Raw genomic sequence first — 27,635 nt, forward strand, 5'->3', positions numbered from 1 at the left:
CTCAATCGTGATAAGCAGGTGTAATGACAACTATATTTTACTTCATGAGTAAGTGCATCTTTTTCATTAAGTTGGGCAACTTAAAAGAATCATCTCCCCGTCGGGAAATTGAACCCCGGTCTCCCGCGTGACAGGCGGGGATACTGACCACTATACTAACGAGGACTTAATGGCAGTAGTTTAACAGTCCTCACCTCTTTGAGGATAGGGAATGCCCATGAGCAATTCAGCTAATTGGAATAGGCAGCTCTAATGCTTTTGCTTAGGGAAATTAATCTTTTTTCATAAACAGGGAGAACACAGAATGATCTTCCAAAAACAATCAGTTTTATCAAGAAAGTTTTTAAATTAAATTAATCTATCTATATTTATATCTGTATATATATATATATATATATATATATATATATATATATATATATATATTTATATATATTTAATCAGCTCACTTTACCATTAGCAGCTTATAGCTATTAGCCACCAGGGGTCAGTACTAACCAAAAACACCGATTTGTCTTCTATCCCTGTCCCACAGAGTTTATAAGCAGCCCATGATTTACCACTGTTTCATGTCATTTTCCAAGTATTTTAGAGATAAATTGTTTTTGAAAGAACAGTAAGTTGAGATTGAAATTTAGAGAGCATCTTCTGAGTTTCAGTTAACACATCAGTAAGCATTTTGGCTATCACTAAAGTCAACGCTGGTCTCAATCGTGATAAGCAGGTGTAATGACAACTATATTTTACTTCATGAGTAAGTGCATCTTTTTCATTAAGTTGGGCAACTTAAAAGTATCATCTCCCCGTCGGGGAATTGAACCCCGGTCTCCCGCGTGACAGGCGGGGATACTGACCACTATACTAACGAGGACTTAATGGCAGTAGTTTAACAGTCCTCACCTCTTTGAGGATAGGGAATGCCCATGACAAATTCAGCTAACTGGAATAGGCAGCTCTACTGCTTTTGCTTAGGGAAATTCATCTTTTTTCATAAACAGGGAGAACACAGAATGATCTTCCAAAAACAATCAGTTTTATCAAGAAAGTTTTTTAATTAAATTAATCTATCTATATTTATGTCTGTATATATATATATATATATATATAATCAGCTCACTTTACCATTAGCAGCTTATAGCTATTAGCCACCAGGGGTCAGTACTCACCAAAAACACCGATTTGTCTTCTATCCCTGTCCCACAGAGTTTATAAGCAGCCCATGATTTACCACTGTTTCATGTCATTTTCCAAGTATTTTAGAGATAAATTGTTTTTGAAAGAACAGTAAGTTGAGATTGAAATTTAGAGAGCATCTTCTGAGTTTCGGTTAACACATCAGTAAGCATTTTGGCTATCACTAAAGTCAACACTGGTCTCAATCGTGATAAGCAGGTGTAATGACAACTATATTTTACTTCATGAGTAAGTGCATCTTTTTCATTAAGTTGGGCAACTTAAAAGAATCCTCTCCCCGTCGGGAAATTGAACCCCGGTCTCCCGCGTGACAGGCGGGGATACTGACCACTATACTAACGAGGACTTAATGGCAGTAGTTTAACAGTCCTCACCTCTTTGAGGATAGGGAATGCCCATGAGCAATTCAGCTAATTGGAATAGGCAGCTCTAATGCTTTTGCTTAGGGAAATTAATCTTTTTTCATAAACAGGGAGAACACAGAATGATCTTCCAAAAACAATCAGTTTTATCAAGAAAGTTTTTTAATTAAATTAATCTATCTATATTTATATCTGTATATATATATATATATATATATATATATATTTAATCAGCTCACTTTACCATTAGCAGCTTATAGCTATTAGCCACCAGGGGTCAGTACTAACCAAAAACACCGATTTGTCTTCTATCCCTGTCCCACAGAGTTTATAAGCAGCCCATGATTTACCACTGTTTCATGTCATTTTCCAAGTATTTTAGAGATAAATTGTTTTTGAAAGAACAGTAAGTTGAGATTGAAATTTAGAGAGCATCTTCTGAGTTTCGGTTAACACATCAGTAAGCATTTTGGCTATCACTAAAGTCAACACTGGTCTCAATCGTGATAAGCAGGTGTAATGACAACTATATTTTACTTCATGAGTAAGTGCATCTTTTTCATTAAGTTGGGCAACTTAAAAGAATCATCTCCCCGTCAGGGAATTGAACCCCGGTCTCCCGCGTGACAGGCGGGGATACTGACCACTATACTAACGAGGACTTAATGGCAGTAGTTTAACAGTCCTCACCTCTTTGAGGATAGGGAATGCCCATGACAAATTCAGCTAACTGGAATAGGCAGCTCTACTGCTTTTGCTTAGGGAAATTCATCTTTTTTCATAAACAGGGAGAACACAGAATGATCTTCCAAAAACAATCAGTTTTATCAAGAAAGTTTTTTAATTAAATTAATCTATCTATATTTATATCTGTATATATATATATATATATAATCAGCTCACTTTACCATTAGCAGCTTATAGCTATTAGCCACCAGGGGTCAGTACTAACCAAAAACACCGATTTGTCTTCTATCCCTGTCCCACAGAGTTTATAAGCAGCCCATGTTTTACCACTGTTTCATGTCATTTTCCAAGTATTTTAGAGATAAATTGTTTTTGAAAGAACAGTAAGTTGAGATTGAAATTGAGAGAGCATCTTCTGAGTTTCGGTTAACACATGAGTAAGCATTTTGGCTATCACTAAAGTCAACACTGGTCTCAATCGTGATAAGCAGGTGTAATGACAACTATATTTTACTTCATGAGTAAGTGCATCTTTTTCATTAAGTTGGGCAACTTAAAAGAATCATCTCCCCGTCGGGAAATTGAACCCCGGTCTCCCGCGTGACAGGCGGGGATACTGACCACTATACTAACGAGGACTTAATGGCAGTAGTTTAACAGTCCTCACCTCTTTGAGGATAGGGAATGCCCATGAGCAATTCAGCTAATTGGAATAGGCAGCTCTAATGCTTTTGCTTAGGGAAATTAATCTTTTTTCATAAACAGGGAGAACACAGAATGATCTTCCAAAAACAATCAGTTTTATCAAGAAAGTTTTTAAATTAAATTAATCTATCTATATTTATATCTGTATATATATATATATATATATATATATATATATATATATATATATATATATATTTAATCAGCTCACTTTACCATTAGCAGCTTATAGCTATTAGCCACCAGGGGTCAGTACTAACCAAAAACACCGATTTGTCTTCTATCCCTGTCCCACAGAGTTTATAAGCAGCCCATGATTTACCACTGTTTCATGTCATTTTCCAAGTATTTTAGAGATAAATTGTTTTTGAAAGAACAGTAAGTTGAGATTGAAATTTAGAGAGCATCTTCTGAGTTTCAGTTAACACATCAGTAAGCATTTTGGCTATCACTAAAGTCAACACTGGTCTCAATCGTGATAAGCAGGTGTAATGACAACTATATTTTACTTCATGAGTAAGTGCATCTTTTTCATTAAGTTGGGCAACTTAAAAGAATCATCTCCCCGTCGGGGAATTGAACCCCGGTCTCCCGCGTGACAGGCGGGGATATTGACCACTATACTAACGAGGACTTAATGGCAGTAGTTTAACAGTCCTCACCTCTTTGAGGATAGGGAATGCCCATGAGCAATTCAGCTAATTGGAATAGGCAGCTCTACTGCTTTTGCTTAGGGAAATTCATCTTTTTTCATAAACAGGGAGAACACAGAATGATCTTCAAAAAACAATCAGTTTTATCAAGAAAGTTTTTTAATTAAATTAATCTATCTATATTTATATCTGTATATATATATATATATATATATATATATATATATATTTATATATATTTAATCAGCTCACTTTACCATTAGCAGCTTATAGCTATTAGCCACCAGGGGTCAGTACTAACCAAAAACACCGATTTGTCTTCTATCCCTGTCCCACAGAGTTTATAAGCAGCCCATGATTTACCACTGTTTCATGTCATTTTCCAAGTATTTTAGAGATAAATTGTTTTTGAAAGAACAGTAAGTTGAGATTGAAATTTAGAGAGCATCTTCTGAGTTTCAGTTAACACATCAGTAAGCATTTTGGCTATCACTAAAGTCAACACTGGTCTCAATCGTGATAAGCAGGTGTAATGACAACTATATTTTACTTCATGAGTAAGTGCATCTTTTTCATTAAGTTGGGCAACTTAAAAGAATCATCTCCCCGTCGGGGAATTGAACCCCGGTCTCCCGCGTGACAGGCGGGGATACTGACCACTATACTAACGAGGACTTAATGGCAGTAGTTTAACAGTCCTCACCTCTTTGAGGATAGGGAATGCCCATGAGCAATTCAGCTAATTGGAATAGGCAGCTCTACTGCTTTTGCTTAGGGAAATTCATCTTTTTTCATAAACAGGGAGAACACAGAATGATCTTCCAAAAACAATCAGTTTTATCAAGAAAGTTTTTTAATTAAATTAATCTATTTATATTTATATCTGTATATATATATATATATATATATATATATATATATATTTATATATATTTAATCAGCTCACTTTACCATTAGCAGCTTATAGCTATTAGCCACCAGGGGTCAGTACTAACCAAAAACACCGATTTGTCTTCTATCCCTGTCCCACAGAGTTTATAAGCAGCCCATGATTTACCACTGTTTCATGTCATTTTCCAAGTATTTTAGAGATAAATTGTTTTTGAAAGAACAGTAAGTTGAGATTGAAATTTAGAGAGCATCTTCTGAGTTTCAGTTAACACATCAGTAAGCATTTTGGCTATCACTAAAGTCTACGCTGGTCTCAATCGTGATAAGCAGGTATAATGACAACTATATTTTACTTCATGAGTAAGTGCATCTTTTTCATTAAGTTGGGCAACTTAAAGGTATCATCTCCCCGTCGGGGAATTGAACCCCGGTCTCCCGCGTGACAGGCGGGGATACTGACCACTATACTAACGAGGACTTAATGGCAGTAGTTTAACAGTCCTCACCTCTTTGAGGATAGGGAATGCCCATGACAAATTCAGCTAATTGGAATAGGCAGCTCTACTGCTTTTGCTTAGGGAAATTCATCTTTTTTCATAAACAGGGAGAACACAGAATGATCTTCCAAAAACAATCAGTTTTATCAAGAAAGTTTTTTAATTAAATTAATCTATCTATATTTATATCTGTATATATATATATATATATAATCAGCTCACTTTACCATTAGCAGCTTATAGCTATTAGCCACCAGGGGTCAGTACTAACCAAAAACACCGATTTGTCTTCTATCCCTGTCCCACAGAGTTTATAAGCAGCCCATGTTTTACCACTGTTTCATGTCATTTTCCAAGTATTTTAGAGATAAATTGTTTTTGAAAGAACAGTAAGTTGAGATTGAAATTGAGAGAGCATCTTCTGAGTTTCGGTTAACACATCAGTAAGCATTTTGGCTATCACTAAAGTCAACACTGGTCTCAATCGTGATAAGCAGGTGTAATGACAACTATATTTTACTTCATGAGTAAGTGCATCTTTTTCATTAAGTTGGGCAACTTAAAAGAATCATCTCCCCGTCGGGAAATTGAACCCCGGTCTCCCGCGTGACAGGCGGGGATACTGACCACTATACTAACGAGGACTTAATGGCAGTAGTTTAACAGTCCTCACCTCTTTGAGGATAGGGAATGCCCATGAGCAATTCAGCTAATTGGAATAGGCAGCTCTACTGCTTTTGCTTAGGGAAATTCATCTTTTTTCATAAACAGGGAGAACACAGAATGATCTTCCAAAAACAATCAGTTTTATCAAGAAAGTTTTTTAATTAAATTAATCTATCTATATTTATATCTGTATATATATATATATATATAATCAGCTCACTTTACCATTAGCAGCTTATAGCTATTAGCCACCAGGGGTCAGTACTAACCAAAAACACCGATGTGTCTTCTATCCCTGTCCCACAGAGTTTATAAGCAGCCCATGTTTTACCACTGTTTCATGTCATTTTCCAAGTATTTTAGAGATAAATTGTTTTTGAAAGAACAGTAAGTTGAGATTGAAATTTAGAGAGCATCTTCTGAGTTTCGGTTAACACATCAGTAAGCATTTTGGCTATCACTAAAGTCAACACTGGTCTCAATCGTGATAAGCAGGTGTAATGACAACTATATTTTACTTCATGAGTAAGTGCATCTTTTTCATTAAGTTGGGCAACTTAAAAGAATCATCTCCCCGTCGGGGAATTGAACCCCGGTCTCCCGCGTGACAGGCGGGGATACTGACCACTATACTAACGAGGACTTAATGGCAGTAGTTTAACAGTCCTCACCTCTTTGAGGATAGGGAATGCCCATGAGCAATTCAGCTAATTGGAATAGGCAGCTCTAATGCTTTTGCTTAGGGAAATTAATCTTTTTTCATAAACAGGGAGAACACAGAATGATCTTCCAAAAACAATCAGTTTTATCAAGAAAGTTTTTTAATTAAATTAATCTATCTATATTTATATCTGTATATATATATATATATATATATATATATATATATTTAATCAGCTCACTTTACCATTAGCAGCTTATAGCTATTAGCCACCAGGGGTCAGTACTAACCAAAAACACCGATTTGTCTTCTATCCCTGTCCCACAGAGTTTATAAGCAGCCCATGATTTACCACTGTTTCATGTCATTTTCCAAGTATTTTAGAGATAAATTGTTTTTGAAAGAACAGTAAGTTGAGATTGAAATTTAGAGAGCATCTTCTGAGTTTCGGTTAACACATCAGTAAGCATTTTGGCTATCACTAAAGTCAACACTGGTCTCAATCGTGATAAGCAGGTGTAATGACAACTATATTTTACTTCATGAGTAAGTGCATCTTTTTCATTAAGTTGGGCAACTTAAAAGAATCATCTCCCCGTCGGGGAATTGAACCCCGGTCTCCCGCGTGACAGGCGGGGATACTGACCACTATACTAACGAGGACTTAATGGCAGTAGTTTAACAGTCCTCACCTCTTTGAGGATAGGGAATGCCCATGAGCAATTCAGCTAATTGGAATAGGCAGCTCTACTGCTTTTGCTTAGGGAAATTCATCTTTTTTCATAAACAGGGAGAACACAGAATGATCTTCCAAAAACAATCAGTTTTATCAAGAAAGTTTTTTAATTAAATTAATCTATCTATATTTATATCTGTATATATATATATATATATAATCAGCTCACTTTACCATTAGCAGCTTATAGCTATTAGCCACCAGGGGTCAGTACTAACCAAAAACACCGATGTGTCTTCTATCCCTGTCCCACAGAGTTTATAAGCAGCCCATGTTTTACCACTGTTTCATGTCATTTTCCAAGTATTTTAGAGATAAATTGTTTTTGAAAGAACAGTAAGTTGAGATTGAAATTTAGAGAGCATCTTCTGAGTTTCGGTTAACACATCAGTAAGCATTTTGGCTATCACTAAAGTCAACACTGGTCTCAATCGTGATAAGCAGGTGTAATGACAACTATATTTTACTTCATGAGTAAGTGCATCTTTTTCATTAAGTTGGGCAACTTAAAAGAATCATCTCCCCGTCGGGAAATTGAACCCCGGTCTCCCGCGTGACAGGCGGGGATACTGACCACTATACTAACGAGGACTTAATGGCAGTAGTTTAACAGTCCTCACCTCTTTGAGGATAGGGAATGCCCATGAGCAATTCAGCTAATTGGAATAGGCAGCTCTAATGCTTTTGCTTAGGGAAATTAATCTTTTTTCATAAACAGGGAGAACACAGAATGATCTTCCAAAAACAATCAGTTTTATCAAGAAAGTTTTTAAATTAAATTAATCTATCTATATTTATATCTGTATATATATATATATATATATATATATATATATATATATATATATTTATATATATTTAATCAGCTCACTTTACCATTAGCAGCTTATAGCTATTAGCCACCAGGGGTCAGTACTAACCAAAAACACCGATTTGTCTTCTATCCCTGTCCCACAGAGTTTATAAGCAGCCCATGATTTACCACTGTTTCATGTCATTTTCCAAGTATTTTAGAGATAAATTGTTTTTGAAAGAACAGTAAGTTGAGATTGAAATTTAGAGAGCATCTTCTGAGTTTCAGTTAACACATCAGTAAGCATTTTGGCTATCACTAAAGTCAACGCTGGTCTCAATCGTGATAAGCAGGTATAATGACAACTATATTTTACTTCATGAGTAAGTGCATCTTTTTCATTAAGTTGGGCAACTTAAAGGTATCATCTCCCCGTCGGGGAATTGAACCCCGGTCTCCAGCGTGACAGGCGGGGATACTGACCACTATACTAACGAGGACTTAATGGCAGTAGTTTAACAGTCCTCACCTCTTTGAGGATAGGGAATGCCCATGACAAATTCAGCTAACTGGAATAGGCAGCTCTACTGCTTTTGCTTAGGGAAATTCATCTTTTTTCATAAACAGGGAGAACACAGAATGATCTTCCAAAAACAATCAGTTTTATCAAGAAAGTTTTTTAATTAAATTAATCTATCTATATTTATGTCTGTATATATATATATATATATATATAATCAGCTCACTTTACCATTAGCAGCTTATAGCTATTAGCCACCAGGGGTCAGTACTAACCAAAAACACCGATTTGTCTTCTATCCCTGTCCCACAGAGTTTATAAGCAGCCCATGATTTACCACTGTTTCATGTCATTTTCCAAGTATTTTAGAGATAAATTGTTTTTGAAAGAACAGTAAGTTGAGATTGAAATTTAGAGAGCATCTTCTGAGTTTCGGTTAACACATCAGTAAGCATTTTGGCTATCACTAAAGTCAACACTGGTCTCAATCGTGATAAGCAGGTGCAATGACAACTATATTTTACTTCATGAGTAAGTGCATCTTTTTCATTAAGTTGGGCAACTTAAAAGAATCATCTCCCCGTCGGGGAATTGAACCCCGGTCTCCCGCGTGACAGGCGGGGATACTGACCACTATACTAACGAGGACTTAATGGCAGTAGTTTAACAGTCCTCACCTCTTTGAGGATAGGGAATGCCCATGACAAATTCAGCTAATTGGAATAGGCAGCTCTACTGCTTTTGCTTAGGGAAATTCATCTTTTTTCATAAACAGGGAGAACACAGAATGATCTTCCAAAAACAATCAGTTTTATCAAGAAAGTTTTTTAATTAAATTAATCTATCTATATTTATATCTGTATATATATATATATATATAATCAGCTCACTTTACCATTAGCAGCTTATAGCTATTAGCCACCAGGGGTCAGTACTAACCAAAAACACCGATTTGTCTTCTATCCCTGTCCCACAGAGTTTATAAGCAGCCCATGTTTTACCACTGTTTCATGTCATTTTCCAAGTATTTTAGAGATAAATTGTTTTTGAAAGAACAGTAAGTTGAGATTGAAATTGAGAGAGCATCTTCTGAGTTTCGGTTAACACATCAGTAAGCATTTTGGCTATCACTAAAGTCAACACTGGTCTCAATCGTGATAAGCAGGTGTAATGACAACTATATTTTACTTCATGAGTAAGTGCATCTTTTTCATTAAGTTGGGCAACTTAAAAGAATCATCTCCCCGTCGGGAAATTGAACCCCGGTCTCCCGCGTGACAGGCGGGGATACTGACCACTATACTAACGAGGACTTAATGGCAGTAGTTTAACAGTCCTCACCTCTTTGAGGATAGGGAATGCCCATGAGCAATTCAGCTAATTGGAATAGGCAGCTCTAATGCTTTTGCTTAGGGAAATTAATCTTTTTTCATAAACAGGGAGAACACAGAATGATCTTCCAAAAACAATCAGTTTTATCAAGAAAGTTTTTTAATTAAATTAATCTATCTATATTTATATCTGTATATATATATATATATATATATATATATATTTAATCAGCTCACTTTACCATTAGCAGCTTATAGCTATTAGCCACCAGGGGTCAGTACTAACCAAAAACACCGATTTGTCTTCTATCCCTGTCCCACAGAGTTTATAAGCAGCCCATGATTTACCACTGTTTCATGTCATTTTCCAAGTATTTTAGAGATAAATTGTTTTTGAAAGAACAGTAAGTTGAGATTGAAATTTAGAGAGCATCTTCTGAGTTTCGGTTAACACATCAGTAAGCATTTTGGCTATCACTAAAGTCAACACTGGTCTCAATCGTGATAAGCAGGTGTAATGACAACTATATTTTACTTCATGAGTAAGTGCATCTTTTTCATTAAGTTGGGCAACTTAAAAGAATCATCTCCCCGTCGGGGAATTGAACCCCGGTCTCCCGCGTGACAGGCGGGGATACTGACCACTATACTAACGAGGACTTAATGGCAGTAGTTTAACAGTCCTCACCTCTTTGAGGATAGGGAATGCCCATGAGCAATTCAGCTAATTGGAATAGGCAGCTCTACTGCTTTTGCTTAGGGAAATTCATCTTTTTTCATAAACAGGGAGAACACAGAATGATCTTCCAAAAACAATCAGTTTTATCAAGAAAGTTTTTTAATTAAATTAATCTATCTATATTTATATCTGTATATATATATATATATATAATCAGCTCACTTTACCATTAGCAGCTTATAGCTATTAGCCACCAGGGGTCAGTACTAACCAAAAACACCGATGTGTCTTCTATCCCTGTCCCACAGAGTTTATAAGCAGCCCATGTTTTACCACTGTTTCATGTCATTTTCCAAGTATTTTAGAGATAAATTGTTTTTGAAAGAACAGTAAGTTGAGATTGAAATTTAGAGAGCATCTTCTGAGTTTCGGTTAACACATCAGTAAGCATTTTGGCTATCACTAAAGTCAACACTGGTCTCAATCGTGATAAGCAGGTGTAATGACAACTATATTTTACTTCATGAGTAAGTGCATCTTTTTCATTAAGTTGGGCAACTTAAAAGAATCATCTCCCCGTCGGGAAATTGAACCCCGGTCTCCCGCGTGACAGGCGGGGATACTGACCACTATACTAACGAGGACTTAATGGCAGTAGTTTAACAGTCCTCACCTCTTTGAGGATAGGGAATGCCCATGAGCAATTCAGCTAATTGGAATAGGCAGCTCTAATGCTTTTGCTTAGGGAAATTAATCTTTTTTCATAAACAGGGAGAACACAGAATGATCTTCCAAAAACAATCAGTTTTATCAAGAAAGTTTTTAAATTAAATTAATCTATCTATATTTATATCTGTATATATATATATATATATATATATATATATATATATATATTTATATATATTTAATCAGCTCACTTTACCATTAGCAGCTTATAGCTATTAGCCACCAGGGGTCAGTACTAACCAAAAACACCGATTTGTCTTCTATCCCTGTCCCACAGAGTTTATAAGCAGCCCATGATTTACCACTGTTTCATGTCATTTTCCAAGTATTTTAGAGATAAATTGTTTTTGAAAGAACAGTAAGTTGAGATTGAAATTTAGAGAGCATCTTCTGAGTTTCAGTTAACACATCAGTAAGCATTTTGGCTATCACTAAAGTCAACGCTGGTCTCAATCGTGATAAGCAGGTGTAATGACAACTATATTTTACTTCATGAGTAAGTGCATCTTTTTCATTAAGTTGGGCAACTTAAAAGTATCATCTCCCCGTCGGGGAATTGAACCCCGGTCTCCCGCGTGACAGGCGGGGATACTGACCACTATACTAACGAGGACTTAATGGCAGTAGTTTAACAGTCCTCACCTCTTTGAGGATAGGGAATGCCCATGACAAATTCAGCTAACTGGAATAGGCAGCTCTACTGCTTTTGCTTAGGGAAATTCATCTTTTTTCATAAACAGGGAGAACACAGAATGATCTTCCAAAAACAATCAGTTTTATCAAGAAAGTTTTTTAATTAAATTAATCTATCTATATTTATGTCTGTATATATATATATATATATATATAATCAGCTCACTTTACCATTAGCAGCTTATAGCTATTAGCCACCAGGGGTCAGTACTCACCAAAAACACCGATTTGTCTTCTATCCCTGTCCCACAGAGTTTATAAGCAGCCCATGATTTACCACTGTTTCATGTCATTTTCCAAGTATTTTAGAGATAAATTGTTTTTGAAAGAACAGTAAGTTGAGATTGAAATTTAGAGAGCATCTTCTGAGTTTCGGTTAACACATCAGTAAGCATTTTGGCTATCACTAAAGTCAACACTGGTCTCAATCGTGATAAGCAGGTGTAATGACAACTATATTTTACTTCATGAGTAAGTGCATCTTTTTCATTAAGTTGGGCAACTTAAAAGAATCCTCTCCCCGTCGGGAAATTGAACCCCGGTCTCCCGCGTGACAGGCGGGGATACTGACCACTATACTAACGAGGACTTAATGGCAGTAGTTTAACAGTCCTCACCTCTTTGAGGATAGGGAATGCCCATGAGCAATTCAGCTAATTGGAATAGGCAGCTCTAATGCTTTTGCTTAGGGAAATTAATCTTTTTTCATAAACAGGGAGAACACAGAATGATCTTCCAAAAACAATCAGTTTTATCAAGAAAGTTTTTTAATTAAATTAATCTATCTATATTTATATCTGTATATATATATATATATATATATATATATTTAATCAGCTCACTTTACCATTAGCAGCTTATAGCTATTAGCCACCAGGGGTCAGTACTAACCAAAAACACCGATTTGTCTTCTATCCCTGTCCCACAGAGTTTATAAGCAGCCCATGATTTACCACTGTTTCATGTCATTTTCCAAGTATTTTAGAGATAAATTGTTTTTGAAAGAACAGTAAGTTGAGATTGAAATTTAGAGAGCATCTTCTGAGTTTCGGTTAACACATCAGTAAGCATTTTGGCTATCACTAAAGTCAACACTGGTCTCAATCGTGATAAGCAGGTGTAATGACAACTATATTTTACTTCATGAGTAAGTGCATCTTTTTCATTAAGTTGGGCAACTTAAAAGAATCATCTCCCCGTCAGGGAATTGAACCCCGGTCTCCCGCGTGACAGGCGGGGATACTGACCACTATACTAACGAGGACTTAATGGCAGTAGTTTAACAGTCCTCACCTCTTTGAGGATAGGGAATGCCCATGACAAATTCAGCTAACTGGAATAGGCAGCTCTACTGCTTTTGCTTAGGGAAATTCATCTTTTTTCATAAACAGGGAGAACACAGAATGATCTTCCAAAAACAATCAGTTTTATCAAGAAAGTTTTTTAATTAAATTAATCTATCTATATTTATATCTGTATATATATATATATATATAATCAGCTCACTTTACCATTAGCAGCTTATAGCTATTAGCCACCAGGGGTCAGTACTAACCAAAAACACCGATTTGTCTTCTATCCCTGTCCCACAGAGTTTATAAGCAGCCCATGTTTTACCACTGTTTCATGTCATTTTCCAAGTATTTTAGAGATAAATTGTTTTTGAAAGAACAGTAAGTTGAGATTGAAATTGAGAGAGCATCTTCTGAGTTTCGGTTAACACATGAGTAAGCATTTTGGCTATCACTAAAGTCAACACTGGTCTCAATCGTGATAAGCAGGTGTAATGACAACTATATTTTACTTCATGAGTAAGTGCATCTTTTTCATTAAGTTGGGCAACTTAAAAGAATCATCTCCCCGTCGGGAAATTGAACCCCGGTCTCCCGCGTGACAGGCGGGGATACTGACCACTATACTAACGAGGACTTAATGGCAGTAGTTTAACAGTCCTCACCTCTTTGAGGATAGGGAATGCCCATGAGCAATTCAGCTAATTGGAATAGGCAGCTCTAATGCTTTTGCTTAGGGAAATTAATCTTTTTTCATAAACAGGGAGAACACAGAATGATCTTCCAAAAACAATCAGTTTTATCAAGAAAGTTTTTAAATTAAATTAATCTATCTATATTTATATCTGTATATATATATATATATATATATATATATATATATATATATATATATATATATATTTAATCAGCTCACTTTACCATTAGCAGCTTATAGCTATTAGCCACCAGGGGTCAGTACTAACCAAAAACACCGATTTGTCTTCTATCCCTGTCCCACAGAGTTTATAAGCAGCCCATGATTTACCACTGTTTCATGTCATTTTCCAAGTATTTTAGAGATAAATTGTTTTTGAAAGAACAGTAAGTTGAGATTGAAATTTAGAGAGCATCTTCTGAGTTTCAGTTAACACATCAGTAAGCATTTTGGCTATCACTAAAGTCAACACTGGTCTCAATCGTGATAAGCAGGTGTAATGACAACTATATTTTACTTCATGAGTAAGTGCATCTTTTTCATTAAGTTGGGCAACTTAAAAGAATCATCTCCCCGTCGGGGAATTGAACCCCGGTCTCCCGCGTGACAGGCGGGGATATTGACCACTATACTAACGAGGACTTAATGGCAGTAGTTTAACAGTCCTCACCTCTTTGAGGATAGGGAATGCCCATGAGCAATTCAGCTAATTGGAATAGGCAGCTCTACTGCTTTTGCTTAGGGAAATTCATCTTTTTTCATAAACAGGGAGAACACAGAATGATCTTCAAAAAACAATCAGTTTTATCAAGAAAGTTTTTTAATTAAATTAATCTATCTATATTTATATCTGTATATATATATATATATATATATATATATATATTTATATATATTTAATCAGCTCACTTTACCATTAGCAGCTTATAGCTATTAGCCACCAGGGGTCAGTACTAACCAAAAACACCGATTTGTCTTCTATCCCTGTCCCACAGAGTTTATAAGCAGCCCATGATTTACCACTGTTTCATGTCATTTTCCAAGTATTTTAGAGATAAATTGTTTTTGAAAGAACAGTAAGTTGAGATTGAAATTTAGAGAGCATCTTCTGAGTTTCAGTTAACACATCAGTAAGCATTTTGGCTATCACTAAAGTCAACGCTGGTCTCAATCGTGATAAGCAGGTATAATGACAACTATATTTTACTTCATGAGTAAGTGCATCTTTTTCATTAAGTTGGGCAACTTAAAGGTATCATCTCCCCGTCGGGGAATTGAACCCCGGTCTCCAGCGTGACAGGCGGGGATACTGACCACTATACTAACGAGGACTTAATGGCAGTAGTTTAACAGTCCTCACCTCTTTGAGGATAGGGAATGCCCATGACAAATTCAGCTAAATGGAATAGGCAGCTCTACTGCTTTTGCTTAGGGAAATTCATCTTTTTTCATAAACAGGGAGAACACAGAATGATCTTCCAAAAACAATCAGTTTTATCAAGAAAGTTTTTTAATTAAATTAATCTATCTATATTTATGTCTGTATATATATATATATATATATATAATCAGCTCACTTTACCATTAGCAGCTTATAGCTATTAGCCACCAGGGGTCAGTACTAACCAAAAACACCGATTTGTCTTCTATCCCTGTCCCACAGAGTTTATAAGCAGCCCATGATTTACCACTGTTTCATGTCATTTTCCAAGTATTTTAGAGATAAATTGTTTTTGAAAGAACAGTAAGTTGAGATTGAAATTTAGAGAGCATCTTCTGAGTTTCGGTTAACACATCAGTAAGCATTTTGGCTATCACTAAAGTCAACGCTGGTCTCAATCGTGATAAGCAGGTGTAATGACAACTATATTTTACTTCATGAGTAAGTGCATCTTTTTCATTAAGTTGGGCAACTTAAAAGTATCATCTCCCCGTCGGGGAATTGAACTCCGGTCTCCCGCGTGACAGGCGGGGATACTGACCACTATACTAACGAGGACTTAATGGCAGTAGTTTAACAGTCCTCACCTCTTTGAGGATAGGGAATGCCCATGACAAATTCAGCTAACTGGAATAGGCAGCTCTACTGCTTTTGCTTAGGGAAATTCATCTTTTTTCATAAACAGGGAGAACACAGAATGATCTTCCAAAAACAATCAGTTTTATCAAGAAAGTTTTTAAATTAAATTAATCTATCTATATTTATATCTGTATATATATATATATATATATATATATATATATATATTTATATATATTTAATCAGCTCACTTTACCATTAGCAGCTTATAGCTATTAGCCACCAGGGGTCAGTACTAACCAAAAACACCGATTTGTCTTCTATCCCTGTCCCACAGAGTTTATAAGCAGCCCATGATTTACCACTGTTTCATGTCATTTTCCAAGTATTTTAGAGATAAATTGTTTTTGAAAGAACAGTAAGTTGAGATTGAAATTTAGAGAGCATCTTCTGAGTTTCGGTTAACACATCAGTAAGCATTTTGGCTATCACTAAAGTCAACACTGGTCTCAATCGTGATAAGCAGGTGCAATGACAACTATATTTTACTTCATGAGTAAGTGCATCTTTTTCATTAAGTTGGGCAACTTAAAAGAATCATCTCCCCGTCGGGGAATTGAACCCCGGTCTCCCGCGTGACAGGCGGGGATACTGACCACTATACTAACGAGGACTTAATGGCAGTAGTTTAACAGTCCTCACCTCTTTGAGGATAGGGAATGCCCATGACAAATTCAGCTAATTGGAATAGGCAGCTCTACTGCTTTTGCTTAGGGAAATTCATCTTTTTTCATAAACAGGGAGAACACAGAATGATCTTCCAAAAACAATCAGTTTTATCAAGAAAGTTTTTTAATTAAATTAATCTATCTATATTTATATCTGTATATATATATATATATATAATCAGCTCACTTTACCATTAGCAGCTTATAGCTATTAGCCACCAGGGGTCAGTACTAACCAAAAACACCGATTTGTCTTCTATCCCTGTCCCACAGAGTTTATAAGCAGCCCATGTTTTACCACTGTTTCATGTCATTTTCCAAGTATTTTAGAGATAAATTGTTTTTGAAAGAACAGTAAGTTGAGATTGAAATTGAGAGAGCATCTTCTGAGTTTCGGTTAACACATCAGTAAGCATTTTGGCTATCACTAAAGTCAACACTGGTCTCAATCGTGATAAGCAGGTGTAATGACAACTATATTTTACTTCATGAGTAAGTGCATCTTTTTCATTAAGTTGGGCAACTTAAAAGAATCATCTCCCCGTCGGGAAATTGAACCCCGGTCTCCCGCGTGACAGGCGGGGATACTGACCACTATACTAACGAGGACTTAATGGCAGTAGTTTAACAGTCCTCACCTCTTTGAGGATAGGGAATGCCCATGAGCAATTCAGCTAATTGGAATAGGCAGCTCTAATGCTTTTGCTTAGGGAAATTAATCTTTTTTCATAAACAGGGAGAACACAGAATGATCTTCCAAAAACAATCAGTTTTATCAAGAAAGTTTTTAAATTAAATTAATCTATCTATATTTATATCTGTATATATATATATATATATATATATATATATATATATATTTATATATATTTAATCAGCTCACTTTACCATTAGCAGCTTATAGCTATTAGCCACCAGGGGTCAGTACTAACCAAAAACACCGATTTGTCTTCTATCCCTGTCCCACAGAGTTTATAAGCAGCCCATGATTTACCACTGTTTCATGTCATTTTCCAAGTATTTTAGAGATAAATTGTTTTTGAAAGAACAGTAAGTTGAGATTGAAATTTAGAGAGCATCTTCTGAGTTTCAGTTAACACATCAGTAAGCATTTTGGCTATCACTAAAGTCAACGCTGGTCTCAATCGTGATAAGCAGGTGTAATGACAACTATATTTTACTTCATGAGTAAGTGCATCTTTTTCATTAAGTTGGGCAACTTAAAAGTATCATCTCCCCGTCGGGGAATTGAACCCCGGTCTCCCGCGTGACAGGCGGGGATACTGACCACTATACTAACGAGGACTTAATGGCAGTAGTTTAACAGTCCTCACCTCTTTGAGGATAGGGAATGCCCATGACAAATTCAGCTAACTGGAATAGGCAGCTCTACTGCTTTTGCTTAGGGAAATTCATCTTTTTTCATAAACAGGGAGAACACAGAATGATCTTCCAAAAACAATCAGTTTTATCAAGAAAGTTTTTTAATTAAATTAATCTATCTATATTTATGTCTGTATATATATATATATATATATATAATCAGCTCACTTTACCATTAGCAGCTTATAGCTATTAGCCACCAGGGGTCAGTACTCACCAAAAACACCGATTTGTCTTCTATCCCTGTCCCACAGAGTTTATAAGCAGCCCATGATTTACCACTGTTTCATGTCATTTTCCAAGTATTTTAGAGATAAATTGTTTTTGAAAGAACAGTAAGTTGAGATTGAAATTTAGAGAGCATCTTCTGAGTTTCGGTTAACACATCAGTAAGCATTTTGGCTATCACTAAAGTCAACACTGGTCTCAATCGTGATAAGCAGGTGTAATGACAACTATATTTTACTTCATGAGTAAGTGCATCTTTTTCATTAAGTTGGGCAACTTAAAAGAATCCTCTCCCCGTCGGGAAATTGAACCCCGGTCTCCCGCGTGACAGGCGGGGATACTGACCACTATACTAACGAGGACTTAATGGCAGTAGTTTAACAGTCCTCACCTCTTTGAGGATAGGGAATGCCCATGAGCAATTCAGCTAATTGGAATAGGCAGCTCTAATGCTTTTGCTTAGGGAAATTAATCTTTTTTCATAAACAGGGAGAACACAGAATGATCTTCCAAAAACAATCAGTTTTATCAAGAAAGTTTTTTAATTAAATTAATCTATCTATATTTATATCTGTATATATATATATATATATATATATATATTTAATCAGCTCACTTTACCATTAGCAGCTTATAGCTATTAGCCACCAGGGGTCAGTACTAACCAAAAACACCGATTTGTCTTCTATCCCTGTCCCACAGAGTTTATAAGCAGCCCATGATTTACCACTGTTTCATGTCATTTTCCAAGTATTTTAGAGATAAATTGTTTTTGAAAGAACAGTAAGTTGAGATTGAAATTTAGAGAGCATCTTCTGAGTTTCGGTTAACACATCAGTAAGCATTTTGGCTATCACTAAAGTCAACACTGGTCTCAATCGTGATAAGCAGGTGTAATGACAACTATATTTTACTTCATGAGTAAGTGCATCTTTTTCATTAAGTTGGGCAACTTAAAAGAATCATCTCCCCGTCAGGGAATTGAACCCCGGTCTCCCGCGTGACAGGCGGGGATACTGACCACTATACTAACGAGGACTTAATGGCAGTAGTTTAACAGTCCTCACCTCTTTGAGGATAGGGAATGCCCATGACAAATTCAGCTAACTGGAATAGGCAGCTCTACTGCTTTTGCTTAGGGAAATTCATCTTTTTTCATAAACAGGGAGAACACAGAATGATCTTCCAAAAACAATCAGTTTTATCAAGAAAGTTTTTTAATTAAATTAATCTATCTATATTTATATCTGTATATATATATATATATATAATCAGCTCACTTTACCATTAGCAGCTTATAGCTATTAGCCACCAGGGGTCAGTACTAACCAAAAACACCGATTTGTCTTCTATCCCTGTCCCACAGAGTTTATAAGCAGCCCATGTTTTACCACTGTTTCATGTCATTTTCCAAGTATTTTAGAGATAAATTGTTTTTGAAAGAACAGTAAGTTGAGATTGAAATTGAGAGAGCATCTTCTGAGTTTCGGTTAACACATGAGTAAGCATTTTGGCTATCACTAAAGTCAACACTGGTCTCAATCGTGATAAGCAGGTGTAATGACAACTATATTTTACTTCATGAGTAAGTGCATCTTTTTCATTAAGTTGGGCAACTTAAAAGAATCATCTCCCCGTCGGGAAATTGAACCCCGGTCTCCCGCGTGACAGGCGGGGATACTGACCACTATACTAACGAGGACTTAATGGCAGTAGTTTAACAGTCCTCACCTCTTTGAGGATAGGGAATGCCCATGAGCAATTCAGCTAATTGGAATAGGCAGCTCTAATGCTTTTGCTTAGGGAAATTAATCTTTTTTCATAAACAGGGAGAACACAGAATGATCTTCCAAAAACAATCAGTTTTATCAAGAAAGTTTTTAAATTAAATTAATCTATCTATATTTATATCTGTATATATATATATATATATATATATATATATATATATATATATATATTTAATCAGCTCACTTTACCATTAGCAGCTTATAGCTATTAGCCACCAGGGGTCAGTACTAACCAAAAACACCGATTTGTCTTCTATCCCTGTCCCACAGAGTTTATAAGCAGCCCATGATTTACCACTGTTTCATGTCATTTTCCAAGTATTTTAGAGATAAATTGTTTTTGAAAGAACAGTAAGTTGAGATTGAAATTTAGAGAGCATCTTCTGAGTTTCAGTTAACACATCAGTAAGCATTTTGGCTATCACTAAAGTCAACACTGGTCTCAATCGTGATAAGCAGGTGTAATGACAACTATATTTTACTTCATGAGTAAGTGCATCTTTTTCATTAAGTTGGGCAACTTAAAAGAATCATCTCCCCGTCGGGGAATTGAACCCCGGTCTCCCGCGTGACAGGCGGGGATATTGACCACTATACTAACGAGGACTTAATGGCAGTAGTTTAACAGTCCTCACCTCTTTGAGGATAGGGAATGCCCATGAGCAATTCAGCTAATTGGAATAGGCAGCTCTACTGCTTTTGCTTAGGGAAATTCATCTTTTTTCATAAACAGGGAGAACACAGAATGATCTTCAAAAAACAATCAGTTTTATCAAGAAAGTTTTTTAATTAAATTAATCTATCTATATTTATATCTGTATATATATATATATATATATATATATATATATTTATATATATTTAATCAGCTCACTTTACCATTAGCAGCTTATAGCTATTAGCCACCAGGGGTCAGTACTAACCAAAAACACCGATTTGTCTTCTATCCCTGTCCCACAGAGTTTATAAGCAGCCCATGATTTACCACTGTTTCATGTCATTTTCCAAGTATTTTAGAGATAAATTGTTTTTGAAAGAACAGTAAGTTGAGATTGAAATTTAGAGAGCATCTTCTGAGTTTCAGTTAACACATCAGTAAGCATTTTGGCTATCACTAAAGTCAACGCTGGTCTCAATCGTGATAAGCAGGTATAATGACAACTATATTTTACTTCATGAGTAAGTGCATCTTTTTCATTAAGTTGGGCAACTTAAAGGTATCATCTCCCCGTCGGGGAATTGAACCCCGGTCTCCAGCGTGACAGGCGGGGATACTGACCACTATACTAACGAGGACTTAATGGCAGTAGTTTAACAGTCCTCACCTCTTTGAGGATAGGGAATGCCCATGACAAATTCAGCTAAATGGAATAGGCAGCTCTACTGCTTTTGCTTAGGGAAATTCATCTTTTTTCATAAACAGGGAGAACACAGAATGATCTTCCAAAAACAATCAGTTTTATCAAGAAAGTTTTTTAATTAAATTAATCTATCTATATTTATGTCTGTATATATATATATATATATATATAATCAGCTCACTTTACCATTAGCAGCTTATAGCTATTAGCCACCAGGGGTCAGTACTAACCAAAAACACCGATTTGTCTTCTATCCCTGTCCCACAGAGTTTATAAGCAGCCCATGATTTACCACTGTTTCATGTCATTTTCCAAGTATTTTAGAGATAAATTGTTTTTGAAAGAACAGTAAGTTGAGATTGAAATTTAGAGAGCATCTTCTGAGTTTCGGTTAACACATCAGTAAGCATTTTGGCTATCACTAAAGTCAACGCTGGTCTCAATCGTGATAAGCAGGTGTAATGACAACTATATTTTACTTCATGAGTAAGTGCATCTTTTTCATTAAGTTGGGCAACTTAAAAGTATCATCTCCCCGTCGGGGAATTGAACTCCGGTCTCCCGCGTGACAGGCGGGGATACTGACCACTATACTAACGAGGACTTAATGGCAGTAGTTTAACAGTCCTCACCTCTTTGAGGATAGGGAATGCCCATGACAAATTCAGCTAACTGGAATAGGCAGCTCTACTGCTTTTGCTTAGGGAAATTCATCTTTTTTCATAAACAGGGAGAACACAGAATGATCTTCCAAAAACAATCAGTTTTATCAAGAAAGTTTTTAAATTAAATTAATCTATCTATATTTATATCTGTATATATATATATATATATATATATATATATATATATTTATATATATTTAATCAGCTCACTTTACCATTAGCAGCTTATAGCTATTAGCCACCAGGGGTCAGTACTAACCAAAAACACCGATTTGTCTTCTATCCCTGTCCCACAGAGTTTATAAGCAGCCCATGATTTACCACTGTTTCATGTCATTTTCCAAGTATTTTAGAGATAAATTGTTTTTGAAAGAACAGTAAGTTGAGATTGAAATTTAGAGAGCATCTTCTGAGTTTCGGTTAACACATCAGTAAGCATTTTGGCTATCACTAAAGTCAACACTGGTCTCAATCGTGATAAGCAGGTGCAATGACAACTATATTTTACTTCATGAGTAAGTGCATCTTTTTCATTAAGTTGGGCAACTTAAAAGAATCATCTCCCCGTCGGGGAATTGAACCCCGGTCTCCCGCGTGACAGGCGGGGATACTGACCACTATACTAACGAGGACTTAATGGCAGTAGTTTAACAGTCCTCACCTCTTTGAGGATAGGGAATGCCCATGACAAATTCAGCTAATTGGAATAGGCAGCTCTACTGCTTTTGCTTAGGGAAATTCATCTTTTTTCATAAACAGGGAGAACACAGAATGATCTTCCAAAAACAATCAGTTTTATCAAGAAAGTTTTTTAATTAAATTAATCTATCTATATTTATATCTGTATATATATATATATATATAATCAGCTCACTTTACCATTAGCAGCTTATAGCTATTAGCCACCAGGGGTCAGTACTAACCAAAAACACCGATTTGTCTTCTATCCCTGTCCCACAGAGTTTATAAGCAGCCCATGTTTTACCACTGTTTCATGTCATTTTCCAAGTATTTTAGAGATAAATTGTTTTTGAAAGAACAGTAAGTTGAGATTGAAATTGAGAGAGCATCTTCTGAGTTTCGGTTAACACATCAGTAAGCATTTTGGCTATCACTAAAGTCAACACTGGTCTCAATCGTGATAAGCAGGTGTAATGACAACTATATTTTACTTCATGAGTAAGTGCATCTTTTTCATTAAGTTGGGCAACTTAAAAGAATCATCTCCCCGTCGGGAAATTGAACCCCGGTCTCCCGCGTGACAGGCGGGGATACTGACCACTATACTAACGAGGACTTAATGGCAGTAGTTTAACAGTCCTCACCTCTTTGAGGATAGGGAATGCCCATGAGCAATTCAGCTAATTGGAATAGGCAGCTCTAATGCTTTTGCTTAGGGAAATTAATCTTTTTTCATAAACAGGGAGAACACAGAATGATCTTCCAAAAACAATCAGTTTTATCAAGAAAGTTTTTAAATTAAATTAATCTATCTATATTTATATCTGTATATATATATATATATATATATATATATATATATATATATTTATATATATTTAATCAGCTCACTTTACCATTAGCAGCTTATAGCTATTAGCCACCAGGGGTCAGTACTAACCAAAAACACCGATTTGTCTTCTATCCCTGTCCCACAGAGTTTATAAGCAGCCCATGATTTACCACTGTTTCATGTCATTTTCCAAGTATTTTAGAGATAAATTGTTTTTGAAAGAACAGTAAGTTGAGATTGAAATTTAGAGAGCATCTTCTGAGTTTCAGTTAACACATCAGTAAGCATTTTGGCTATCACTAAAGTCAACGCTGGTCTCAATCGTGATAAGCAGGTGTAATGACAACTATATTTTACTTCATGAGTAAGTGCATCTTTTTCATTAAGTTGGGCAACTTAAAAGTATCATCTCCCCGTCGGGGAATTGAACCCCGGTCTCCCGCGTGACAGGCGGGGATACTGACCACTATACTAACGAGGACTTAATGGCAGTAGTTTAACAGTCCTCACCTCTTTGAGGATAGGGAATGCCCATGACAAATTCAGCTAACTGGAATAGGCAGCTCTACTGCTTTTGCTTAGGGAAATTCATCTTTTTTCATAAACAGGGAGAACACAGAATGATCTTCCAAAAACAATCAGTTTTATCAAGAAAGTTTTTTAATTAAATTAATCTATCTATATTTATGTCTGTATATATATATATATATATATATAATCAGCTCACTTTACCATTAGCAGCTTATAGCTATTAGCCACCAGGGGTCAGTACTCACCAAAAACACCGATTTGTCTTCTATCCCTGTCCCACAGAGTTTATAAGCAGCCCATGATTTACCACTGTTTCATGTCATTTTCCAAGTATTTTAGAGATAAATTGTTTTTGAAAGAACAGTAAGTTGAGATTGAAATTTAGAGAGCATCTTCTGAGTTTCGGTTAACACATCAGTAAGCATTTTGGCTATCACTAAAGTCAACACTGGTCTCAATCGTGATAAGCAGGTGTAATGACAACTATATTTTACTTCATGAGTAAGTGCATCTTTTTCATTAAGTTGGGCAACTTAAAAGAATCCTCTCCCCGTCGGGAAATTGAACCCCGGTCTCCCGCGTGACAGGCGGGGATACTGACCACTATACTAACGAGGACTTAATGGCAGTAGTTTAACAGTCCTCACCTCTTTGAGGATAGGGAATGCCCATGAGCAATTCAGCTAATTGGAATAGGCAGCTCTAATGCTTTTGCTTAGGGAAATTAATCTTTTTTCATAAACAGGGAGAACACAGAATGATCTTCCAAAAACAATCAGTTTTATCAAGAAAGTTTTTTAATTAAATTAATCTATCTATATTTATATCTGTATATATATATATATATATATATATATATTTAATCAGCTCACTTTACCATTAGCAGCTTATAGCTATTAGCCACCAGGGGTCAGTACTAACCAAAAACACCGATTTGTCTTCTATCCCTGTCCCACAGAGTTTATAAGCAGCCCATGATTTACCACTGTTTCATGTCATTTTCCAAGTATTTTAGAGATAAATTGTTTTTGAAAGAACAGTAAGTTGAGATTGAAATTTAGAGAGCATCTTCTGAGTTTCGGTTAACACATCAGTAAGCATTTTGGCTATCACTAAAGTCAACACTGGTCTCAATCGTGATAAGCAGGTGTAATGACAACTATATTTTACTTCATGAGTAAGTGCATCTTTTTCATTAAGTTGGGCAACTTAAAAGAATCATCTCCCCGTCAGGGAATTGAACCCCGGTCTCCCGCGTGACAGGCGGGGATACTGACCACTATACTAACGAGGACTTAATGGCAGTAGTTTAACAGTCCTCACCTCTTTGAGGATAGGGAATGCCCATGACAAATTCAGCTAACTGGAATAGGCAGCTCTACTGCTTTTGCTTAGGGAAATTCATCTTTTTTCATAAACAGGGAGAACACAGAATGATCTTCCAAAAACAATCAGTTTTATCAAGAAAGTTTTTTAATTAAATTAATCTATCTATATTTATATCTGTATATATATATATATATATAATCAGCTCACTTTACCATTAGCAGCTTATAGCTATTAGCCACCAGGGGTCAGTACTAACCAAAAACACCGATTTGTCTTCTATCCCTGTCCCACAGAGTTTATAAGCAGCCCATGTTTTACCACTGTTTCATGTCATTTTCCAAGTATTTTAGAGATAAATTGTTTTTGAAAGAACAGTAAGTTGAGATTGAAATTGAGAGAGCATCTTCTGAGTTTCGGTTAACACATGAGTAAGCATTTTGGCTATCACTAAAGTCAACACTGGTCTCAATCGTGATAAGCAGGTGTAATGACAACTATATTTTACTTCATGAGTAAGTGCATCTTTTTCATTAAGTTGGGCAACTTAAAAGAATCATCTCCCCGTCGGGAAATTGAACCCCGGTCTCCCGCGTGACAGGCGGGGATACTGACCACTATACTAACGAGGACTTAATGGCAGTAGTTTAACAGTCCTCACCTCTTTGAGGATAGGGAATGCCCATGAGCAATTCAGCTAATTGGAATAGGCAGCTCTAATGCTTTTGCTTAGGGAAATTAATCTTTTTTCATAAACAGGGAGAACACAGAATGATCTTCCAAAAACAATCAGTTTTATCAAGAAAGTTTTTAAATTAAATTAATCTATCTATATTTATATCTGTATATATATATATATATATATATATATATATATATATATATATATATATTTAATCAGCTCACTTTACCATTAGCAGCTTATAGCTATTAGCCACCAGGGGTCAGTACTAACCAAAAACACCGATTTGTCTTCTATCCCTGTCCCACAGAGTTTATAAGCAGCCCATGATTTACCACTGTTTCATGTCATTTTCCAAGTATTTTAGAGATAAATTGTTTTTGAAAGAACAGTAAGTTGAGATTGAAATTTAGAGAGCATCTTCTGAGTTTCAGTTAACACATCAGTAAGCATTTTGGCTATCACTAAAGTCAACACTGGTCTCAATCGTGATAAGCAGGTGTAATGACAACTATATTTTACTTCATGAGTAAGTGCATCTTTTTCATTAAGTTGGGCAACTTAAAAGAATCATCTCCCCGTCGGGGAATTGAACCCCGGTCTCCCGCGTGACAGGCGGGGATACTGACCACTATACTAACGAGGACTTAATGGCAGTAGTTTAACAGTCCTCACCTCTTTGAGGATAGGGAATGCCCATGAGCAATTCAGCTAATTGGAATAGGCAGCTCTACTGCTTTTGCTTAGGGAAATTCATCTTTTTTCATAAACAGGGAGAACACAGAATGATCTTCAAAAAACAATCAGTTTTATCAAGAAAGTTTTTTAATTAAATTAATCTATCTATATTTATATCTGTATATATATATATATATATATATATATATATATATATTTATATATATTTAATCAGCTCACTTTACCATTAGCAGCTTATAGCTATTAGCCACCAGGGGTCAGTACTAACCAAAAACACCGATTTGTCTTCTATCCCTGTCCCACAGAGTTTATAAGCAGCCCATGATTTACCACTGTTTCATGTCATTTTCCAAGTATTTTAGAGATAAATTGTTTTTGAAAGAACAGTAAGTTGAGATTGAAATTTAGAGAGCATCTTCTGAGTTTCAGTTAACACATCAGTAAGCATTTTGGCTATCACTAAAGTCAACGCTGGTCTCAATCGTGATAAGCAGGTATAATGACAACTATATTTTACTTCATGAGTAAGTGCATCTTTTTCATTAAGTTGGGCAACTTAAAGGTATCATCTCCCCGTCGGGGAATTGAACCCCGGTCTCCAGCGTGACAGGCGGGGATACTGACCACTATACTAACGAGGACTTAATGGCAGTAGTTTAACAGTCCTCACCTCTTTGAGGATAGGGAATGCCCATGACAAATTCAGCTAACTGGAATAGGCAGCTCTACTGCTTTTGCTTAGGGAAATTCATCTTTTTTCATAAACAGGGAGAACACAGAATGATCTTCCAAAAACAATCAGTTTTATCAAGAAAGTTTTTTAATTAAATTAATCTATCTATATTTATGTCTGTATATATATATATATATATAATCAGCTCACTTTACCATTAGCAGCTTATAGCTATTAGCCACCAGGGGTC

At 35.9% G+C, this 27,635-nt stretch overlaps 41 non-coding genes across 41 annotated transcripts; all 41 read right to left on the reverse strand.

Annotated features, from left to right (window-relative positions):
- Positions 1 to 93: 93 nt before the first annotated feature.
- Positions 94 to 165, reverse strand: TRNAD-GUC (transfer RNA aspartic acid (anticodon GUC)). The gene has a single exon. It is a non-coding gene; the product is annotated as a tRNA-Asp (tRNA).
- A 634-nt stretch (positions 166 to 799) lies between these two features.
- TRNAD-GUC (transfer RNA aspartic acid (anticodon GUC)) lies at positions 800 to 871 on the reverse strand. The gene has a single exon. It is a non-coding gene; the product is annotated as a tRNA-Asp (tRNA).
- A 596-nt stretch (positions 872 to 1,467) lies between these two features.
- Positions 1,468 to 1,539, reverse strand: TRNAD-GUC (transfer RNA aspartic acid (anticodon GUC)). Its single transcript has one exon. It is a non-coding gene; the product is annotated as a tRNA-Asp (tRNA).
- Positions 1,540 to 2,145: 606 nt separating this feature from the next.
- On the reverse strand, positions 2,146 to 2,217 carry TRNAD-GUC (transfer RNA aspartic acid (anticodon GUC)). Its single transcript has one exon. It is a non-coding gene; the product is annotated as a tRNA-Asp (tRNA).
- Positions 2,218 to 2,809: 592 nt separating this feature from the next.
- Positions 2,810 to 2,881, reverse strand: TRNAD-GUC (transfer RNA aspartic acid (anticodon GUC)). Its single transcript has one exon. It is a non-coding gene; the product is annotated as a tRNA-Asp (tRNA).
- A 628-nt stretch (positions 2,882 to 3,509) lies between these two features.
- TRNAD-GUC (transfer RNA aspartic acid (anticodon GUC)) lies at positions 3,510 to 3,581 on the reverse strand. The gene has a single exon. It is a non-coding gene; the product is annotated as a tRNA-Asp (tRNA).
- A 622-nt stretch (positions 3,582 to 4,203) lies between these two features.
- TRNAD-GUC (transfer RNA aspartic acid (anticodon GUC)) lies at positions 4,204 to 4,275 on the reverse strand. Its single transcript has one exon. It is a non-coding gene; the product is annotated as a tRNA-Asp (tRNA).
- A 622-nt stretch (positions 4,276 to 4,897) lies between these two features.
- TRNAD-GUC (transfer RNA aspartic acid (anticodon GUC)) lies at positions 4,898 to 4,969 on the reverse strand. Its single transcript has one exon. It is a non-coding gene; the product is annotated as a tRNA-Asp (tRNA).
- Positions 4,970 to 5,561: 592 nt separating this feature from the next.
- TRNAD-GUC (transfer RNA aspartic acid (anticodon GUC)) lies at positions 5,562 to 5,633 on the reverse strand. The gene has a single exon. It is a non-coding gene; the product is annotated as a tRNA-Asp (tRNA).
- A 592-nt stretch (positions 5,634 to 6,225) lies between these two features.
- On the reverse strand, positions 6,226 to 6,297 carry TRNAD-GUC (transfer RNA aspartic acid (anticodon GUC)). The gene has a single exon. It is a non-coding gene; the product is annotated as a tRNA-Asp (tRNA).
- A 610-nt stretch (positions 6,298 to 6,907) lies between these two features.
- On the reverse strand, positions 6,908 to 6,979 carry TRNAD-GUC (transfer RNA aspartic acid (anticodon GUC)). Its single transcript has one exon. It is a non-coding gene; the product is annotated as a tRNA-Asp (tRNA).
- Positions 6,980 to 7,571: 592 nt separating this feature from the next.
- On the reverse strand, positions 7,572 to 7,643 carry TRNAD-GUC (transfer RNA aspartic acid (anticodon GUC)). Its single transcript has one exon. It is a non-coding gene; the product is annotated as a tRNA-Asp (tRNA).
- A 630-nt stretch (positions 7,644 to 8,273) lies between these two features.
- Positions 8,274 to 8,345, reverse strand: TRNAD-GUC (transfer RNA aspartic acid (anticodon GUC)). Its single transcript has one exon. It is a non-coding gene; the product is annotated as a tRNA-Asp (tRNA).
- Positions 8,346 to 8,941: 596 nt separating this feature from the next.
- On the reverse strand, positions 8,942 to 9,013 carry TRNAD-GUC (transfer RNA aspartic acid (anticodon GUC)). Its single transcript has one exon. It is a non-coding gene; the product is annotated as a tRNA-Asp (tRNA).
- Positions 9,014 to 9,605: 592 nt separating this feature from the next.
- Positions 9,606 to 9,677, reverse strand: TRNAD-GUC (transfer RNA aspartic acid (anticodon GUC)). Its single transcript has one exon. It is a non-coding gene; the product is annotated as a tRNA-Asp (tRNA).
- A 606-nt stretch (positions 9,678 to 10,283) lies between these two features.
- TRNAD-GUC (transfer RNA aspartic acid (anticodon GUC)) lies at positions 10,284 to 10,355 on the reverse strand. Its single transcript has one exon. It is a non-coding gene; the product is annotated as a tRNA-Asp (tRNA).
- Positions 10,356 to 10,947: 592 nt separating this feature from the next.
- TRNAD-GUC (transfer RNA aspartic acid (anticodon GUC)) lies at positions 10,948 to 11,019 on the reverse strand. Its single transcript has one exon. It is a non-coding gene; the product is annotated as a tRNA-Asp (tRNA).
- Positions 11,020 to 11,645: 626 nt separating this feature from the next.
- Positions 11,646 to 11,717, reverse strand: TRNAD-GUC (transfer RNA aspartic acid (anticodon GUC)). The gene has a single exon. It is a non-coding gene; the product is annotated as a tRNA-Asp (tRNA).
- A 596-nt stretch (positions 11,718 to 12,313) lies between these two features.
- On the reverse strand, positions 12,314 to 12,385 carry TRNAD-GUC (transfer RNA aspartic acid (anticodon GUC)). Its single transcript has one exon. It is a non-coding gene; the product is annotated as a tRNA-Asp (tRNA).
- Positions 12,386 to 12,989: 604 nt separating this feature from the next.
- On the reverse strand, positions 12,990 to 13,061 carry TRNAD-GUC (transfer RNA aspartic acid (anticodon GUC)). The gene has a single exon. It is a non-coding gene; the product is annotated as a tRNA-Asp (tRNA).
- Positions 13,062 to 13,653: 592 nt separating this feature from the next.
- TRNAD-GUC (transfer RNA aspartic acid (anticodon GUC)) lies at positions 13,654 to 13,725 on the reverse strand. The gene has a single exon. It is a non-coding gene; the product is annotated as a tRNA-Asp (tRNA).
- A 630-nt stretch (positions 13,726 to 14,355) lies between these two features.
- TRNAD-GUC (transfer RNA aspartic acid (anticodon GUC)) lies at positions 14,356 to 14,427 on the reverse strand. The gene has a single exon. It is a non-coding gene; the product is annotated as a tRNA-Asp (tRNA).
- Positions 14,428 to 15,045: 618 nt separating this feature from the next.
- TRNAD-GUC (transfer RNA aspartic acid (anticodon GUC)) lies at positions 15,046 to 15,117 on the reverse strand. Its single transcript has one exon. It is a non-coding gene; the product is annotated as a tRNA-Asp (tRNA).
- A 596-nt stretch (positions 15,118 to 15,713) lies between these two features.
- On the reverse strand, positions 15,714 to 15,785 carry TRNAD-GUC (transfer RNA aspartic acid (anticodon GUC)). Its single transcript has one exon. It is a non-coding gene; the product is annotated as a tRNA-Asp (tRNA).
- Positions 15,786 to 16,407: 622 nt separating this feature from the next.
- Positions 16,408 to 16,479, reverse strand: TRNAD-GUC (transfer RNA aspartic acid (anticodon GUC)). The gene has a single exon. It is a non-coding gene; the product is annotated as a tRNA-Asp (tRNA).
- Positions 16,480 to 17,071: 592 nt separating this feature from the next.
- Positions 17,072 to 17,143, reverse strand: TRNAD-GUC (transfer RNA aspartic acid (anticodon GUC)). The gene has a single exon. It is a non-coding gene; the product is annotated as a tRNA-Asp (tRNA).
- Positions 17,144 to 17,767: 624 nt separating this feature from the next.
- On the reverse strand, positions 17,768 to 17,839 carry TRNAD-GUC (transfer RNA aspartic acid (anticodon GUC)). The gene has a single exon. It is a non-coding gene; the product is annotated as a tRNA-Asp (tRNA).
- A 596-nt stretch (positions 17,840 to 18,435) lies between these two features.
- On the reverse strand, positions 18,436 to 18,507 carry TRNAD-GUC (transfer RNA aspartic acid (anticodon GUC)). Its single transcript has one exon. It is a non-coding gene; the product is annotated as a tRNA-Asp (tRNA).
- Positions 18,508 to 19,111: 604 nt separating this feature from the next.
- On the reverse strand, positions 19,112 to 19,183 carry TRNAD-GUC (transfer RNA aspartic acid (anticodon GUC)). Its single transcript has one exon. It is a non-coding gene; the product is annotated as a tRNA-Asp (tRNA).
- A 592-nt stretch (positions 19,184 to 19,775) lies between these two features.
- On the reverse strand, positions 19,776 to 19,847 carry TRNAD-GUC (transfer RNA aspartic acid (anticodon GUC)). Its single transcript has one exon. It is a non-coding gene; the product is annotated as a tRNA-Asp (tRNA).
- A 622-nt stretch (positions 19,848 to 20,469) lies between these two features.
- TRNAD-GUC (transfer RNA aspartic acid (anticodon GUC)) lies at positions 20,470 to 20,541 on the reverse strand. Its single transcript has one exon. It is a non-coding gene; the product is annotated as a tRNA-Asp (tRNA).
- A 618-nt stretch (positions 20,542 to 21,159) lies between these two features.
- On the reverse strand, positions 21,160 to 21,231 carry TRNAD-GUC (transfer RNA aspartic acid (anticodon GUC)). The gene has a single exon. It is a non-coding gene; the product is annotated as a tRNA-Asp (tRNA).
- A 596-nt stretch (positions 21,232 to 21,827) lies between these two features.
- On the reverse strand, positions 21,828 to 21,899 carry TRNAD-GUC (transfer RNA aspartic acid (anticodon GUC)). Its single transcript has one exon. It is a non-coding gene; the product is annotated as a tRNA-Asp (tRNA).
- A 622-nt stretch (positions 21,900 to 22,521) lies between these two features.
- On the reverse strand, positions 22,522 to 22,593 carry TRNAD-GUC (transfer RNA aspartic acid (anticodon GUC)). Its single transcript has one exon. It is a non-coding gene; the product is annotated as a tRNA-Asp (tRNA).
- A 592-nt stretch (positions 22,594 to 23,185) lies between these two features.
- Positions 23,186 to 23,257, reverse strand: TRNAD-GUC (transfer RNA aspartic acid (anticodon GUC)). Its single transcript has one exon. It is a non-coding gene; the product is annotated as a tRNA-Asp (tRNA).
- Positions 23,258 to 23,883: 626 nt separating this feature from the next.
- Positions 23,884 to 23,955, reverse strand: TRNAD-GUC (transfer RNA aspartic acid (anticodon GUC)). Its single transcript has one exon. It is a non-coding gene; the product is annotated as a tRNA-Asp (tRNA).
- Positions 23,956 to 24,551: 596 nt separating this feature from the next.
- Positions 24,552 to 24,623, reverse strand: TRNAD-GUC (transfer RNA aspartic acid (anticodon GUC)). Its single transcript has one exon. It is a non-coding gene; the product is annotated as a tRNA-Asp (tRNA).
- A 604-nt stretch (positions 24,624 to 25,227) lies between these two features.
- On the reverse strand, positions 25,228 to 25,299 carry TRNAD-GUC (transfer RNA aspartic acid (anticodon GUC)). The gene has a single exon. It is a non-coding gene; the product is annotated as a tRNA-Asp (tRNA).
- Positions 25,300 to 25,891: 592 nt separating this feature from the next.
- On the reverse strand, positions 25,892 to 25,963 carry TRNAD-GUC (transfer RNA aspartic acid (anticodon GUC)). The gene has a single exon. It is a non-coding gene; the product is annotated as a tRNA-Asp (tRNA).
- A 624-nt stretch (positions 25,964 to 26,587) lies between these two features.
- On the reverse strand, positions 26,588 to 26,659 carry TRNAD-GUC (transfer RNA aspartic acid (anticodon GUC)). The gene has a single exon. It is a non-coding gene; the product is annotated as a tRNA-Asp (tRNA).
- Positions 26,660 to 27,281: 622 nt separating this feature from the next.
- TRNAD-GUC (transfer RNA aspartic acid (anticodon GUC)) lies at positions 27,282 to 27,353 on the reverse strand. Its single transcript has one exon. It is a non-coding gene; the product is annotated as a tRNA-Asp (tRNA).
- Positions 27,354 to 27,635: the final 282 nt, after the last annotated feature.

The sequence above is a fragment of the Pleurodeles waltl genome, unplaced genomic scaffold, assembly GCF_031143425.1.
Source record: "Pleurodeles waltl isolate 20211129_DDA unplaced genomic scaffold, aPleWal1.hap1.20221129 scaffold_70, whole genome shotgun sequence".
In the NCBI taxonomy this organism is placed as follows: Eukaryota; Metazoa; Chordata; class Amphibia; order Caudata; family Salamandridae; genus Pleurodeles; species Pleurodeles waltl.